The sequence below is a fragment of the Pinus tabuliformis genome, chromosome 8 (assembly GCF_031772625.1).
Source record: "Pinus tabuliformis cultivar Carrire ecotype Pingquan chromosome 8, CPIR1, whole genome shotgun sequence".
In the NCBI taxonomy this organism is placed as follows: Eukaryota; Viridiplantae; Streptophyta; class Pinopsida; order Pinales; family Pinaceae; genus Pinus; species Pinus tabuliformis.
In genome coordinates, this window is record NC_142294.1 from 185,352,325 (window position 1) to 185,371,474 (window position 19,150).

General features: G+C 35.7%; 1 protein-coding gene across 19 annotated transcripts in view; it reads right to left on the minus strand.

The window, feature by feature from the left end:
- Window positions 1–18,023, minus strand: part of LOC149234760 (protein ANTI-SILENCING 1-like) — a 143,862-nt gene extending 125,839 nt beyond the window's left edge. For 15 of the 19 annotated variants that reach the window (XR_016246111.1, XR_016246118.1, XR_016246121.1 and 12 more), the window contains exon 1: window positions 17,867–18,017. The gene's annotated coding sequence lies outside the window, so the exon portion shown is untranslated. The other 4 variants (XR_016246113.1, XR_016246109.1, XR_016246110.1 and 1 more) reach the window with 3 other exon arrangements.
- Window positions 18,024–19,150: the final 1,127 nt, after the last annotated feature.

Here is a 19,150-nt window from a genome sequence, read left to right on the forward strand (position 1 = left end):
CTAGGTGAAGGAGAAAGACACACAAGAGAGTAATAGAGAGATTGAAACAAAAAGGACAATAACTCAAGGAGATATCAGCAAGGGTGAACAAGGACTTTCATCTAGAGATCAGCTCAAGGAGGAGAGTGCAAGCAGATAGCAGCAAAAGGAAGATAAGCTAGCAACTGTGAACAGCAAGACAGGACCATGCAACAGCAAGGCAGCAATGCAGAGGCTTGGACGGCATTGTATAGCAGTAACACAAAATTGTCTAGGGAACCCAACTGGGAAAACCCTCTGCTTGTTATTGATAATTATTATTGAAGAAGAATGACCAATGGATCTCTTACAATACAATAAAGTTTCATTAGTGAACAACCATGTTCTCTTTGCTTACCCTAAGCTGAAGCATCCTTGCTTGTACCTTGATCCCTGCCTCCTAACCCAAGGAATTCATCCTTCTTCAAACTCCCATAAGCTCCACACACAAACTTGTGCTTCCTATTGCTTGGTATCACCAACTCATGCTCACCAAAACAATGATCAAATATGTGCTAAAGTTAAAGCAATTTGAATGGCTAAAGTTAGCAAGTCTTATTTTTAGGAAAGTTATTTTTGTGATCGATGAGTTAATTGAGTTGAACTATCTCATGCAACTTGTCTCATCTCAATTCTAGAACTTGATATTCTGTCACTTGTCCTTTTCCCAAATTAACTTGCACTAGAAGACAAAAAACTGGACATTCCACTTTTGCACATTAGTTAACTGCTTCGTAACTCGTCCTAACTTATAGGAATCGATTCCTAACTTACAGGAATTCGAGCATGCTAAGGAAAACTGCTTCTTTGTCTCTTTGACGAAGGCACAAGTCAAAGAAGGACATTTCTCGCTACTATTTTCAACAGAGATAGTTGTAGTAGGGCTTAGGCATTTTCATAATATTTACAAGAAGCCCAATTGAGAGAATATAGCTTAAATTGTCAAATTAATGGTATTGTTTCCTAGATTTTTGACTGACGAACAGAACATGAATCTCTTTGAGGCAATTTCCAAAGAAGAGTTGAGGGCAGTGTCATCCTCTTTTGAGGTGGACTTTCAAATTTTTTCTTGGATTCTATGACATGGTAGAAGAAGACTTGCTAAAGGTGATTGAAGAGGTTAAAAATTCAGGTAGGATGCTTGGAAGCTTCAATTCGACTTTTATTGCTCTTATTCTAAAGAAAGAAATGGCTTAATATTTTGAGGATTTCAAGCCTATCTCTATATGTATTTGCATCTATAAAAGCATAGCAATGGTGATTGCAGTCATGATCAAAGGAGTTCCCTCAGAGACAATATCACCTGAACAGTTTGGATTCCTAGGGGGAAGGCAAACCCATGAAAAAATAGGTACAACACAATAGGGTCTTCATTTTATAAAGTGTAAGAAGAAGTCAGTTATGGTCCATGAAGGATTTAATCTACCTACTATAAATTAGATTGTGAGCCATGTAACATTTTGCCCTGTTGATAAATGCAGCAACATCAGACTTTTTCAAACTTACAAAAGGGTTAAGCAACAGATGCCCTTTATCCCCCTTATTGTTCCTCTTGGTAGTAGAAGAGCTAAGTAGGGAAATCATGGAAGCGAAAATGAGATTAAATGTTCACAATATAAAGATTGGTTCAGTTCTATTAGACATCATTTATTTGTAGATGATATTCTATCAATGTTAAATGGTTCAAAGAGAGAAGATAGATAGGTTCAAGATATATTGTCTATGTGGCCAATGGACTGGAGGTAATGCTCAAAAGTCTACATGCAGTTTCAGTGGGACGAGGAAGGAAGGCATTCAAAAATTATCTTCAATGTTCTCTTTTAAATCCATTGATATGCAAAAATGCTTAAAGTACTTGGGTGTCATCTTAAAACTTGATATCTACGATAAAAAAAGTTGGAGGTGATTGAATGAAAAGATTGAGAACTAAATCCATCATCGACGCTACAGAAGGCTTTCATGGGGATAAATTAAATTGGTAAAATTTGTTTTAGAAGCATTTTTTGTATATTTGGCATTTTTTGGCTTTCAATCCAAAAGGAGTTCTAGAAAGGTCAAGGAAAGTATGTTTCAATTGTTGAGAAAAGTAGGGATAACATAGTTTTAAAAGTTTTCTCTTATTACATTGACAATTCTTGTGATATTAGATTATTCCATTATCACTATTATTATGTTGTGTTTTATCATCAAGACAATGCCAATAAAGAAGATCACAATGCGAAACAAGAACACCAGAAATAGGGTCTACGCGAGGGCAAAACCCCTGAAACTTCTCTTCTTATAGAAATTCAAGGAAGACTTCCAAGACCTTTGATCAAGACAAATCACCAAGTGATAGGCCAGCCACCCATACAACAATGCTTCTCTCTTGAACCCGGTCTGTTGTTCTTTCCTAGTCCAAAGTCTGAACAGAGATAGTATCTTTCCCACACATGCAAGTTTGCCACATAAAGAATTTTCTGCCCAAACCAAATAACAAGACCTTCTCCTTCTTCCTCACTTCCTTTCTCCTTTTTCTCATTCTGAAAATTCCTCAAACATCTTACGAGTGCGAATTGCTTGAATGTATCCAAGGAGGTCGAATATGTCTCCCTGATATAGTCTCTTAGTGGGGTGCAACTGTCTCTAATGAGGCCAACTTGGTGGGTTAGCCGACCCATCACTTGGTAGTTTCTATATCTTTTAACATACAAAAATAATTTCTTTTACATTGGTTCAAGAGCCCTCCAAGGGACTTTGCATCATGACCTCGAACTCGGACTTGGAACAGGCCAAGGGTCGACTCCGACTCAGTATCAACTCGGCCTAGCTGACTTCAATGACTCAGTCTTCATAAAAAATACATTAAATATTTATTTTTTATGAAAAAACATAATTTTAAAGGTTTTCGTTCATGTTTCTGAACTCAAAGCATTATAGTAATAGAGAGAAGACAACATACGATCAAAGTATGCTCATGAATATATATATTCTATCAAAATGGCACCCAGTGCACTATCCAATACATGTAATATATAGAGATCAAAACAAAAACACGTAACCAATGCTACTCCAAAAACCAACTCCTCAATGACAAATGTTGCTCAAAAAACAACTCTTCAATGTTGCTCCACAGATCACCCAAGAACCTCCTCAATGTTGCTCCAAAGATTGCCCATGAACCTCCTCAATGTTGCTCCAAAGGCCAACTGCAACTGCTCACAAACTCCTCACAAATGCTCACACAAATGCAATGAGATAGTTATGAGGAAATATGAGTGGGTTAGGTCACCATTATAGGCGTGGGAGAGGGGTAGAGGGGCTAGGAAATAATTTAAACATAAAAAATGTGATTTCAAGTCCGCCCAACCTGTCTTTTTTTCATGTCAACGAGATCGGCCAATTTAAGTCGAGTTCAGTCAATTTGGTCGTTCTGTAACCGAACTAGCCGAATCGGTGACCAACTCGGCCAGTTCAAAAATGGACCAGACATCGAACTGGATAATTGACCTAGTTGTTCCGAGGAGGGTATGGCTCAGTCAACCAGGTCGATTCCAAGTCAAATAGCCTAGTTGTAAAGCATAAGGTCAAAAACCTAGAGCACACAATGGGTGCTAAACCTAAGACAAAATAATCAATGTGCAAGAAACTCATTCTTGAATAAATCATTTTATTTTGCAAAACTACAATTTTATTCTCTTTTCCTTTTGACAAGTACTTTGATTACATCAAGTCATGGTACATTGACAATTATGAAGACTAGAGCTAGTTACCAATTTCAACACTCCCTCTTAACTAGGGAGGTATTCATAATTGACACAAGAAGTACATGGATAGTACAACCTTGAGAAGTTCTCATAAGAAGAGTCGGATTGGTAAACCATCTCATAACCTATTTTATCAGTGTACACTAGAGCATCTCATCATACCAACCAGCATTGTCACATAGCAAGGCCTTGACTAACAACTCTATCTCTCCATAAGATTAGAGCACAATGTTGGCGAGACCAATGACTGATAGACACCATCATCATTGTCTCTCAAGGCACATACCCCACCCAGGTGTTCACAGAGTATGTCCTTTTAGGACAATTCCTATCTTGGAATAACACATCCTTAAAGGAATTTCCTCTTCGACTACTCTTACTTATTGGATTCCCTACAACATCCTCAAAGAATATCGGAATCTCAAATGCTTACCCAATCCTCCATTCTTTCTTCACAACATGAAGACAAGAATGATGTGTCTATCTCTCCCTCTCAACTAGGGATAATATACTCATTCTTATAAAAGGATTATACCCAAGCTCCCTCTTAACTAGGGACTTGTTACCAACAGCAGCTATCTATCCTTTGGTGGAGATCATGGTAACTATCAGCTACTTGTAAGGCTCCTCCTGTTGATGTCATGAATCTTCAATTTCTTCATCTTGGAGCCTTCATCTTCTAGCTAATCTTTGTAGGGCATCAACCATTCATCACTTTCCTTCAACGAACCATAGGATTGAACCAACAGTCATGTCATCCTTCTTTGCATCGAAAAGTGATCTTCCAGTCCACATCTAGTCTTTCTTCACATAGCTAACCCTTCCAATGCATGTTTCTTTCAAGATCTTCCATCCAATCACATGAGTACTAGTTGTAGGTTGCATCTACAACTCTCTTTCGGTAAGCCCTGTTTCAACCCAACCAGATGTTGTTCAAAAATAAAAAATGAATATCAAATCAAAGTTACCTTTTAAGATGGCCTTTCATCATGACATTTGCTTCTTGCAACATCAATATCCTACATATTCATAAACACATCTCCAAGACTTTTAATGTCAAGGTTCTCCTTCTCTATGAAGATGTCATAAGCTAATTCTTCTAGATATTAGATGTTGATCGCTTATCTATAGTTGCATTTCTCACAAATTCTTCTTCCCCAGGAAGTTGGAACTTCGATACATGGTTCCTTCATCTAGTCAACCACCTCATATTTCATATGCGGACATATTATGTTGATTTCATCTTATCAATATGTGAACTGGTTCAAGGCATATTATTTTCATGACTTTATGCATCTTTCTAAAGAAAGAGATATTTTTTCTTCGATCATGCTCATGACTTATTTTATTAAATACATACATACCTCTTTTCTCTTTTTGGTCATCTAGACTTCCTTTGGCAACTTCCTTTCCTTGCTAGAAAGTACTTCAACCATCTTGACATGTTGCACTCTTATTGTCATCATACCATCAGCATAGATCCATCTAACCACAGATCTAACATGAGTCGAGAGGGACCAAATTTCTTTAGGTACAAACTTATTTTAGAGTGCAAAAAACAATGTGTAATCTTTTTATTGTTCAAATTGTATTTTTAAATTAAATGTTATAGAGATTACATAACATGTGTATTGAACTAGTTTTTTTTGTTATTAATATATTTTTAAGTATACGTAAATATTAATTTATATTACAATATTTTATTCATAACCCACATTGGATATTTTATTCTATACAATATTAAAATAATTTTTAACATTTTTTTCTATTTATAGATATATATGAAGTTGACATCACATGTTAAAACAGTATTGAAAAGTATAAGGCTTAAACATGCAGAACTTATTTTTTTTCTTTTTTATTATTGCCGACATTTCTTTTCTATTTAGAACATATTTTATTTTATTTTATTGTTATTTTAAGATTGACGGACATACTTACACATCACCTTCACACTGGGCTACAGAATGAGCCTCTCGGCTCAATCATCCTTCTGAACACAGGATCCCACACATGTAGACCATCAACGAGACATTTGCTTCTTTCAAGTGAGCCTTCTCATTAAGATTCTAGTAGAGGATCTCAATGATCCTCATCCTGCAAATGCTCCTTTCTAATGATGATGATGTATTATTATTCCTTCTATCACGCTAGATGACTTTCTTTCAACCTTATATGTTGCTACTTCGGTTGTTCTTATAATGAAGATTCCATGAGCTACTTTCTTTCTATCATGATGGTAGCTATAACCATGTAGACTTCGACATCATCTATCCTTCCAAGCTTCTATGATAATGTTATCTCAAAGGGGGATCCATAAATAATACTTATTATCGGATTACAACAAAATCTTTATATCGACTAGTTGATTGCTATATCATGAATTCTTCCCTATGTTTGTTGTTAACTCTTTCAGGCATCCATGGTTGCACAATTATATCATGGATCTATCCGAGTGCCCAAGGATCCAGGGGTTTTTACAGTTCCCTCCTTCCATCATGCTTACCAAGACAAAGGATCAATTCATCCTTCTTTCTTTACTTCATGTACCAGCATCATTCATTGACAAGTGTACCCAAACAAAGTAATAAAAAAACATGATGCCAACCTAGGGTTACCATGAGACTTAGAGGTTGAATTCCTAGGGTTTTCAAGCGACAATCTTGGACCAAGGGTTTCATATATATAAGTCATCAACCTTATCCATGCCTGCTAAACATGAGCCCTAGATTGTGTACAAACCCTAAAAACTGAGGGTTAGGGTTTCTTAGAGGGAACATAATAGGATATGACTAGGGTTTTACTAGAGTCAATAATTTTTTAACAATAAACCATAGAACCATACAATCAACCAACATTTCAACAATATATGATGGACCCTAATCAAAAATATACCATACATACCTCATGGTTACATACCTATAGTGGCCAACGATTTCAAATGTAATAGTTTCTTCATTGTCTTTCCTTCAAGGTGTGCATCATGAATTCTTCTGTATGTTTGTCGTTAACTCTTCCAGGCATCCATGGTTGCACAATTATATCATGGATCTATCAGAGTGCCCAAGGATCCAGGGGTTTTTATAGTTACCTCCTTCCATCATGCTTACCAAGACAAAGGATCAATTCATCCTTCTTTCTTTACTTCATGTACCAGCATCATTCATTGACAAGTGTACCCAAACGAAATAATAAAAAAACATGATGTCAATCTAGGGTTACCATGAGACTTAGAGGTTGAATTCCTAGGGTTTTCAAGCGACAATCTTGGACCAAGGGTTTCATATATATAACTCATCAACCTTATCCATGCCTACTAAACATGAGCCCTAGATTGTGTACAAACCCTAAAAACTTAGGGTTAGGGTTTCCTAGAGGGAACATAATAGGATATGACTAGGGTTTTACTAGAGTCAATAATTTTTCAACAATAAACCCTAGAACCATACAATCAACCAACATTTCAACAATATATGATGGACCCTAATCAAAAATATACCACATACCTCATCGTTACATACCTATAGTGGCCAGCGATTTCAGATGTCATAGTTTCTTCATTGTCTTTCCTTCAAGGTGTGCATCAACTCAAGATATCTTTTCCTACTCTAGGAACAGTATACCACTACTCTTTTAAAACTCTTAGAGAGTTGCCTGGAACGATATACCGTTTCTCATGGAAGCAAAACAAGACCTTCCTTTGAATAGAAGACTGTGACAATATCGTGACCTTACTTTTGCTTCCTTTAAATAGAAGATTGTCACAATATCACGACCTTACTGTTGCTTCCTTCAAACTTTTGAATCCACCTTCTGCCTGTAGTGACCAAATATGTAGCCTTTTCATTGATGTTTATACCCTAGGAGTATGATTTCAATATAGACCTTTATTCAATAACTATTTTAATATTGTCACTGTATCTTTTGCAAAAATTTCCACAGGTCTGCTTCAACTAATATGAGTAGTTCAAACTGTGTATATACATATATATATACATGCTGATCATGTCATTGTAGAAAGCACAAATTATACCACCAAGACTTGTACTATCTCCACAGGTCAGCACATACTCTTATGACAATGGTGAATGATGCGAGATGAATACTTCTTTGAAGACCTAGATTGCCTTTCATATAATTCGATCTAGGTTTCTTCCTGAATGCCCAAGACTGATGAAAGATTAGTAGCCAATTCTATAGGAGGTCTCGACTCCTTGTCTCAAGAGTATCTTAGTGTTGACATTACGACTAATGTGTTGTCCTTGATAAAGATGTCAACATGATGATTATACAGATGCTACAGGTGAGATGGACAAAGGAATATCAGTTCAGAATGATAAAGGTGAAATTTAGGAAAGTATATGCAAGTCCTGTGAAGAAAAGTCGCGTACATATATAGGTATGGTGAAGAGAAGTCGCGTACAATTTCCGCACCATGGTATTATGAATACCAGGGGGTCTTTTAACATGGTTTTGGCCCATAGTAGCGTGATAACAGATATTTGATCCCATCAAAGAATAACATCGGCATTACTAAGGTATTGGCTAAGGCTTATATTATATAAGGAGATGGAGATCAAGTGTTAGAGTGTGTGTGCGATGGATTATTTATGAATGACTTGATCTGAAATAGGAGTGCACCACGGAGCATGGAGATGGATCAGTGCTAATAGATCTAATATGACCACATATTGAATAATTTGCTTATGGTCTGATAGCTCTGTGATGATGATATTATGATGTGTGTCTGTAACAGTTTGCATGCCGAGATTTGGGTTTGACAAATCTTGTGTTGCAACAAAGGTATGTCTCAGTGATTACAAATCTGTATGTGGGTTTGGCACTGAGAAATCGCGTACATATGCGGATTTTCTACTAGGTAGTCATGTATATATTTGCAGATGTACGCAGGTGTGGTGAATGATTATCGCATACATACGCGGATATGCTTTATAAGAGTCGCGTACATCTGCTAGGGTTTTGCAGCATGAGTTGTTAATAATGTCTCATCAATTCTGTTATGTTTGTTGTTGTCTGTCGATAAATTCTCTCTTACGATAATCTATGTATGATAGTGCTGACTAGGTTGACTTGTTTATTGAATGATATGTTGACTAGGGATGATGCTACTGTTTGATGATCTGTATCTGGTTCAGTGATCTGTGATGAGTTCAATATGTGATTCAGTGATTGATTCAGTGTGACAATGATTTAGACTCAGTGGTTCAATATTTTGAGATCTATAAGCAGTTCCTCTTAAGGAGAAGTGTGTACATACGTGGACATGACTTAGAACAGTAACATATATATTATGACATATGGTTGATCAGGGTTTTGCGGTAGGAGCAAATGGATTTTGTGATGGGTAACAATGATTGGCTTGGTATATTGATGATCTGATGGTTTATATCTATTATGGTTTGGTTTGCTTCAGTTGTAAGAAATGGTAGAAATTCAGGGATTTGATTGATTCAGTGATTAAGTGATTTGATACAATGATTGGTTTCAGTATTGCTATTTGGCATTGGAGTTAAATAATGGTAGTGGGTACAATCTGAAAATATAATGAAAAGTGGTCTATAGGTTTGATGTTTTGGGTCAAGTAGGTCCTGTATGAAATATTATGAAACATGGTCCACAGAGGTGTTGAGGGTTGCAACCTTCAGTGAGGAAGTCAAAGCTTCCTTCCAATGGTAGCTAGTGAATCTGATCAGGGGGTTGGAGCTCCCTTCCGGTGGGTGTCGATAAACAAGATCAGGGGGTTAGAGCTCTCTTCCATTGGGTGTTGGAGAAGGAGTGAAGGTTGTAGCCTTCTACAGGTGGGTCCCTGTGTACTAGTATGAGTCTATGCGAGTACAAGATTGTAAGATGTTTTCCTTTATAATAAAAGATGGAGACAGAGATGACAACAGCGGTGGTTTTCTCCCACATTGGGTTTCCACCTAAACATCTTGATCTCCTCATGTGTTGATGTGTTGCTTATGTGTGATAGTTTATTTTGTTCTTACTGCTCATGGTTATTGTTCAATTAAAGGCTAATGAAGTAATGACATACTGGTTAAAGTAGAATAGACAATGAAATATATGAAAAGCTAGTTAACTGGATATACGTTGTTTTCCTTCATCATAGTCGTGTACATAAGCTAGTTTACTTAATGACAGTAGCATATGGAAATCTGAATAAGAAATTGAAAGGTTTAAGTGAGTTTTAAAATACTGAATCAACCCCCCTCCCTCCCCCCTCTCAGTATTTTTCCCAACACTTGGACCTTATGCTCAGGCATAGCGAAGATTTTGTCCAGATGAGATTTATCTGACAGTGAGACTATGCTTTCAAATTTATGCTCAAAATATCCCTTGATCAAAATTTCGTATGAATAGGAGAATGTGAATATCTTGAAAATCAAAATTATGCTTGAACCTAAATTTAAAGGTCTCAGCTTTCTTATAGAATGACTGTGATTACACTTTTATGCTCAAGTAGGGGGTTCGGTTGCTTTCTCCAAACGACTGTAGCTTCACGTTATGTTTCTCAATATGAATGTTTATGCCCAAAATTTTGCAATAGGAGTCTCGGCTCCTCTTTTCAATTCAACAAACTTGTTCAAGGAGCTTTTAGCCAAAAGAACTAATATTCATGCTCAGAAAATTTCGGATTTGACATAGCACAGAGATTTCGGATTCCTATTTTTCATGAAAAACATCCCAAGAACTTTGATCTTTTCCTAGATGAATTCAACTTTTCTTGAGTTGTACAAACATCCCTTCACATTTTGAAAAACAGAGCTCTTAATGTTCTCAAAAACACTTCATTCTCTTGGTACAAGGCTACAAATTTATTCCTATGACAAGGACTAGAAATTATGCCCATAATTCGGAACTTCCTTTTCTAGGAGGTTGGTCCTAGCCTACAGTCTTAGATTGTGTTGAGGCCTTTAATGATCTCCTTCCTGCCCTTATGCAAGCGAACCACGCTCTAATACCGTGTTGAGAAAACTAGGGATAACATAGTTTTAAAAGTTTTCTCTTATTACATTGACAATTCTTGTGATATTGGAATAGTCCATTATCATTATTATTATGTTACGTTTTCTCATCAAGACAATGCAAAATAATAACACTAGAAATAGGCTCTATGATATTAGAATAGTCCATCATCATTATTATTATGTTATGTTTTATCATCAAGACAATGCAAAATAAGAACACTAGAAATAGGCTCTATGCCAAGGCAAAACCCCTCCACGGGGGAAAACCCAGAAACTTATCTTCATATAGAAATTCAAGGAAGACTTCCAAGACCTTCGATCGAGACAACTCACGACGTGATAAGCTAGCCACCCATACAACAATGCTTCTCTCGTGAACTCGATCTATTATTCTTTTCTAGTCCAAAGTCTAAACAGAGATAGTATCCTTCCCACACGTGCGAATTTTCCACATAAAGAATTTTTTGCCCAAACTAAACAACGAGACCTTCTCCTTCTTCCTTGCTACCTTTCTCCTTTTTCTCGCTCTGAAATTTCCTCAGACTTCTTAGGAGTGCAAATTGCTTGAGTGTATCCAAGGATGTCGAATACCTCTTCTTTATATAGTCTCTTGGTGGGGTGCAACTGCCTTTAGTGGGGCCAACTTGGTGGGTTGGCTGACCCATCACTTGCTAGTTTCTAGCTATGTTGTCGGAAACAGCTATCTGCAACCCCTGAAATGCCAAATCCAATTTCAGATTCGGATCCTTGTACGAAACGGGAAAAAAACGCTCAATAAATGCATTCCATCCATTTTGAATTTTTGTCAACAACGGGGTTGGGTCTACGCTGTTTTTGAAACGTCTTTTGAGAAAAACCTCCCAGATCCGGTTTAGGGTAAAACGTTTTCCATTTTTCGTGATCTGTATTACCATAAAGCAATAAGTATTCTGAGCTAAGTCGATCTCTGCCCGTCGGGACCGTTATTTTGGTTTTTTTCTTGGTTTTTTCATAATTCATGAACCTAATCTATTAACCTAAGTTGTGAACTAACCTAATCAATTAATCTATTATCGTTTGAGTGTTGGAGTTTAAATTTTCATTTTTTCCGCCGACACGAGTTTATTCTTTTCGTTGCCGGCTGGAGTGGAGTCTTCGACTACAGACTATTGTTGACTAGGGTGAACCGCCATGCCGACTGTGTAGAGACCGAGTGAGCTGCCCGTTTTTCCCCCGACTAGAGTTTATACTTTTCGTTGTCGGCTGGAGTGGAGTCTTCGACTACAGACTGTTGTTGACTGGGGTGACCCGTCGTGCCGACTATGCAAAAACCGAGTGAGCCGTCGTGCTGACTATACAGAGACCGGGTGATTTGTCGTGCTGACTATGCAGAGACTAGGTGAGTCGCTTGTCAGACCTCTCCTTTCTTTAACGCCCTAGTGCAGTAAAACAATACTCGTATTCATTAAACTCATCTGAGAAAGCAAAATCTCTCATTCCTGTGAGGCAGAGAGTGTTGTTCTAATACTTCAATTGTATTTCAATCGCATTCATATGACCATTTATCGAAAGTTTTATTATCTTTAATTAGACTCTAAAGTTTAGATGGATTTTCTTGTTGCTTATTCACTACCTCAAATAACTACCTTTCCTCCCAAATTAAATCCTCTATTTATCAAATTGTCTCCAAAAATAATCTTGAATGCTGGACTTTCAGACATATTGATATATTAAATTGATATCTAGGTTTGTTGTAGCATGCAACTTGATGACAAAAATGCTTTTCCCAATGGCTAAAGTTCAATACCAAAGGAGAGTAGGGTATTTGCATTTTTATTAAACTAAATAGTTAATAAGGTAGGTACATTTTTATAAACTAAACAGTTAATAAGTACATACATGTCAACAACAAGGAGGCCACACAGTGGTCAGCGAAAGTCTTTTGATGCTTTGTGGATTTTCAAATCGCTTCTGCCTCTTTTCCAAGTCGTTTTTGTTTCATTAACGGACCACAAGCAGTTTCTTAAGAGAAAACATGTGGTTCCAATTTATTTTTGTGTTCTACAACCACTGGAATTGTTTTTGTAATCGTGATTATTGATCCTTCATATATATATAAATTAATTGCATTTGAACCCCATAAAATGCTCATTTGATTGAGCCTTGGTCAAGATTCAAAAAATTGATATCATCTTATCTGTTTGTACTCTTATCCTTGTCTACCTTTAACTTTTTAGACTCGATCTACAAAGATTATTCGCTACATTGAAATCAACCATAAAAGAAGATAAAATCAGCAACATAAACAAGAGAGAACACTTCCAAACTTAATAGGTATGTACATTTCTATAAACTCAACAGTTAATTGGGTATTTATATTTTTTATATTCTAAACAGATAATAACCTAAATGGTAAATATGAAAAGTTAAAACTCTAAACATTTTGTATGCAAAACCATGAGATTGAAACTAGAAAAAAACAAAATTTTCATCTCAATGCTCTCTCATGTGAATAAATGACACAACTACGAAAACAATTGTGCAAAAAAATGCTTACAAACTGGACTTCTGCTTGGCAACAGCCTGTATAGTCAGTCACTAATAATAGCCTATAGGTTAAAGCAGAGTTTGTATTTACTATTTTCATTATTTCTTATTTTATTTTGCAGTTTCATTTACAATTTTACATCATCATCAATCATGGCAACTTCAAGTTCAGCCATTTGTGAGGCAGAGGAAGTGGAACATGAAATTGAATCTGCCCCTAAAGTTGATCCAAAGTCACCACTTTGGAAATATGTAACTATTGTTGGGAAGATCCAAGGAAGGGGATCATTGGCATGGGTTTCCAATGAGTGTAAAAAGGAGTATAAGAGATCATACACACAGGTTAAAGCACATTTTCTTGGGTTAAAAGGCAATGGGGTTCGAATATGCAGTGGCCCACCTAAAGAGAATGGGGCAAATGGAAATGGCTTAAGCAAGGCAAAACTTGCAAAATATCAAAAAGAACAAGGCGAGGCAAATGCTAAATCAAATGAGGCAAATCCTACCTCCCATTTAAAACACCCAACAAGGTTGGGAGCATCTTCATCAAAGCCTCCACTTCATTCTCATGGAATTGTTTGTTCAAAGCGGTCTAATTTGGCACCGCTTAAAAGGAATTTTAATAATGACGCTCGAGAGATAGCTAATGCAGCTATAGGCCAATGCATTTATGCAAATGGTCTTCCCTTTAACCTTGTGCGATCTCCTTACTAGGCAAAGATGATAAAAACAGTGAATGAAGCCCCAAGAGGGTTCAAGAGCCCTAGATATGAGAAGGTACACACCACAATGTTGAGTGCTAAAAAGTTAGATTTGGAGGCAAAATTAAGCCCCATTCGTAATTCATGGCGCATTTCAGGGTGTCCATCATTTCTGATGGATGGAAAGATCAAAGAATTAGGCCTTTGATCAATGTGATTGCTCAGAGCCCACACAGGGCAATGTTCTTGAAGGCAGTGGATTGTGAGGAGCAAATGAAAGATTCTCAATTCATTGATAACATCTTGATTTAAGCAATTGAATTGGTGGGGCCTGAAAATGTTGTCCATGTAATAACTGACAATGCAACGGTGTGTAGAGCAGCAGGCCTAATTATTGAAGGCAATTATCAGCACATCTTTTGGACTCCTTGTGTTGTACATTCATTGAACCTCGTGTTGAGCAAGATGGGGAAGCAAATTGAGTGAATTCGAGTTATTTTTGAAGAGGCAAAAGAAATTCAAGCCTTTATCACAAACCACCACATGTCCCAAGGCATCCACAGGGAATTTACTAAGTTGGAACTCCTTAAGGTACCTATACTTTAAAGTTTATTTCATAAATTCTAATTTCTGACTCTAAATTCAAATATCTAAATTGGATTCTCAAATGTCATTATTCGTTAATCATAATAGTTATTCAATCAAATTATGATTTTTAATTTGTTGAAATTTGAAACATTGGCAATTTGGCACCTGCAGGTTGTCGAGACTCGATTTGCTTCTCACATCATAGTCTTAACAAGGCTTATGCAAGTGAAAGATGCATTACAATCAATGGTATCCAATTCTCTTTGGAATCAATGGAGGCAATCCCAATCTGATAGAGCACAAGCACTGAAACGGTTGGTTGTTGATGATGAATGGTGGGATAAGTTGGAGTACCTCTTGGCATTTACTAAGCCAATTGTGGATTTGCTCCGTATGTTTGACACAGATATGCCTAATTTGGGAGAAGATAAGGTTGGTTATAAATGCCAAGGAAAATGACACAGGTGAATTATTTTACAGAGAAACAAAAAATACATTGACCAAAAGGTGGAACAAGATGACCACCCCATTACACCTTTTGGCCTATGCAGTGAATCCAAAATATTATGCTGCAGAGTTGCTAAGTGATCCAGAAAGAACCGCACCAAACAAAGACCCAGAAGTCGCAGAAGGATTTAAAAATGCTTTTAGAAAGCTTTTTGTAGATCCCGAAATTGGGCTTCAAATTCATGCACAATTTTCTCATTTTGTGGGATCAGAGGGTTGGGGTTGTGATATTGATTGTATGCGGGACAAGACCAAATTGAGTCCAATTGAGTGGTGGAACTTCTATGGTGGGGCACTTCCACATATCCAAAAACTGGCCATCATGATCTTGTCACAGGTTGCTAGTTCCTCTTCAACAAAAAGGAACTGGAGTACATATGACTTCATCCATTCAGTGAAGCGAAACAAATTGGGCTCTAAGAAGGTTGAGGAACTAGTGTATGTTCATTCAAACCTTCGCCTTCTATCACACAAGAGAGTTGTATAAAAATTTGGGCCCACCAAATTATGGGACATGGAACCAGAGTTGCCTGACTTGGATATGATATTGAATGCCATGTCTCATATGACTTTCTTTGATGCGGAGTCACCAATAGGTGAATCTTCAAGTGGACATGGCAGTAATGTTCCCAGTCCCACTTCTGGAGAGGATGTGGAACTTTTTAATGGCATGAAATTTGATGATATGTAAATGTAATTTATAGTGGTGTTTTAACTTTTAAACTTTTGAACAACCATATGAATTATGAATAATAATAGTAGACTGTGAATCATAGTTCATTTTGTACTTTGTACTATGTAGTATGCATTATTAATTTTGGTAATGATGGTGTAACTTGTCATGTTGATAACTTGATGATTGAAATTTGAAACAAAAACTTAATGATATGTTGAATTCATGAATGTTATAATAATCATTAATGATGATGACAATGTTTATGCTGAATTGATGATGATGAATCATGATAGATCATAGATGATAATTGATTATGTATTTTTAGTCTTTAGATCTAATCTAGATTCTAAAATATGAATGGCAATATGAAATTTTTATAATTTTCAAAAAATATGGATACAATATGGCAGGAAATGACACACACACATAGCACCCATTGTGTGTGTGTCGTTTCCTGTCGTATCGTATCCAGATTTTTTGAAAATTTGTCGTATTCTAGGTTTCTAGATCATTTTACATACAAGAATAATTTATTTTACATTGATTTAAGAGCCCTCCAAGGGACTTCACATCATGACCTTGACTTTGACATTGTCAAGACTCAAAACCCTAGAGCACACAATGGGTGCTAAACCTAAGACAAAATAATTGATGGGCAAGAAACCCATTCTTGAATAAATAATTTTTTTTTGCAAAATACAATTTTCTTCCCCTTTTCTTTTGACAAGTACTTTGATTACATCAAGTCATGGTACATAGACAATTATGAAGACTAAAGCTAGTTACCATTTTCCACATCGATTTGTTGTTGAAAGGGAGACATGATACACAAAGGGATTCACGTAGCTAAATGGTTAGATATAGCCAATCCAAAAGATATGGGAGTTTGGGGGCTTGCACACATTCATCTATTTGGAAAATCACTAGCAACAAAAAGCCCATGGAATCTATAGACAAAAGACAGTTGTGGAAGCAGGTGATAAAACATAAGTATATAACTCCAAGAACCGTCATGGATTGGATAACAAATCCCGGGAAAAACATTAAAAATGTGTCTAATCAGTAGAAAGCGTTGATTTTACCCTTTAACCTTTAACACGGAGGTTAGGAAACAGGATACGGGTGAAAATGGGTACAGATTCTATCTTGGGACAGAATTCCATTATACCTCCAAACTACTAAGCTGATCTTCATAGCAATGACTTACTCTTCATAAAAAAGACGCAACCAAGACACATAAAAACAGAGCATCAAAAGCCAGATGTAACTATCAAGGCGCAGGTTACATATAATTTTTTGTAATGTTTCCCTGTACATCAGTTTCCGGTTGAGTAAAGATCTATTCTTCTTTCTGAAATTGTTTTCTTTGTCAAGAATCTCGCTCTTTTGATCTGTTTTACTCCCATGGAATGATATGGGTAGATTGATGGCCCTCCATGCATGCTTCTGGAATTCTGTTAATGCTGCTAAAAGATATGTTCAGATGCATAATTATGTTATTCTGTGGCATCCATTTAATTATGTCAAGTAGTTCAGTTCGCTGCGGCAATTTCCGCATAGGGATAGTAAAGGGGCAGAAATTTTTCCAGGAATAGAAATTGAACCCCAATCTTTGCAATTCCCTGGTAGACTTCTGGGTTATAATACCCACAAAGGATGAGAGAAAAAAATGTAGGAATTCAATAAATAAAAGCTGTTGGAAGGAAAACTCCTTTCCGAGCAACAGCAGTTTCAACATCGTTGACATTTATGGTTTCTGCAAGGACAATCACTGGTTACCCTACTGTCCAGAAGGCACACAATATTAAACTAACATAAACTGAAACCCATCCCAAACTATTCAAGAAACCCAGAAAAAAGAATAGTGACCCAACTAAGTTGAAAAAAAATAGAAAAACCGGAAGCAAAAGAAAAAATAATAATAATAATAATCAATCCTAAACATCTTGTTACAGGGAGAAATAATACCCATGTTTCTCTGCTAGCCATGGTTCTATGTGTTGCAGCTTGACTGTCACTGTGGTTACTACCCATAATCTATACTAGTTAGGGTTAGCATATATTCATTGCATTCTCCAAGCCACAGAAGATGAAAAGAAAGGAAGAAAGGAATACCTGTGGAGGCAAAAATACGGCACCCTCCTCTCCTTGATTTTTTCCGGGAAATCACGCCGCTTCTGTTCCACCAACAATCGCTATAATCTTTGAAAACGAGGGGTATGGACATCTGACTACGCTTATATAGATCCCAATGCTTAAACATTCAATAAAATTACTGAAATTTTTTACAATTCCGAAATGTATTTTAGTACGAACTCTTGCATTTAAACGGGCACTTTATAATTTTTTTAAATGTGAATATTTTAATATGGTTTTATTGAATGGCGTGTTATAAAAATTATACTAAAAAATAAATGATTTTAAAAAATGGTTTATTTATGTGTTCAAATAATTTAGGTTTGGTTACACTCTTATGAATTATCAATATCATATATTAATAATCATAATTTATTTTAAAATCAAAATATTTTATTTTAATTAATTTTATAATATTTTTAATTAAAATTAAATATTTCTAATATAACAGGATTTTTAATAATTGTACATTTACTCTTGTTTTAACATGATATTATTAATAAAGAGTTTAGACTTCTGTGATCCATATTCGATTGTTAGATATTTCAGCAAAATCACATAGAGAATCATTTGTCGAAGCGTTTCGAACCAACCACTGTGGTTCATCGTCAAGAAATCTGAGCAATCCGTTAAATAGAGTATGCAGGTCCTTCAACCGCTATATAAAGTCAAGAAATCTGAGCAATCCATTAAATAGAGTATGCAGGTCCTTCAACGGCTATATAAAGTCAAACTGAGCAATCCGTTAAATAGAGTATGCAGGTCCTTCAACGGCTATATAAACGGCTATATGAACAGGCAACGGTTAAAAAGTCCTTTAACGATTATAATATATAAATATAAATATATATTTATTATTTTATTTATTTATTTATTTATTTATTTATTTACAGTAATATTATTGTATTATATTAATCTCAAGCTAATATTACTATATTAATTTTAAATTACATTTTTGAATATTATTATCAATAATAGATTAGGGTAATTTATATTTTATTTTTATATTCTATTATTATTATTATTATTAATTTTTATTTATTTATTATTATTATTATTATTAATTATTATTTTTATTTCTATATCAAATTATTAAATTGTTGTCATTAATAATAATAATATTGTAATAACCTTTAGTAATATTATAAGATTAACTCCAAGCTAATATTATAATGTTAATTTCCAATTAATATTAATAATATTAGTCTCAGGTAAAATTATTATTATTTTAATTTTTAATTTTTAATTTTTTTTAATGAGTGA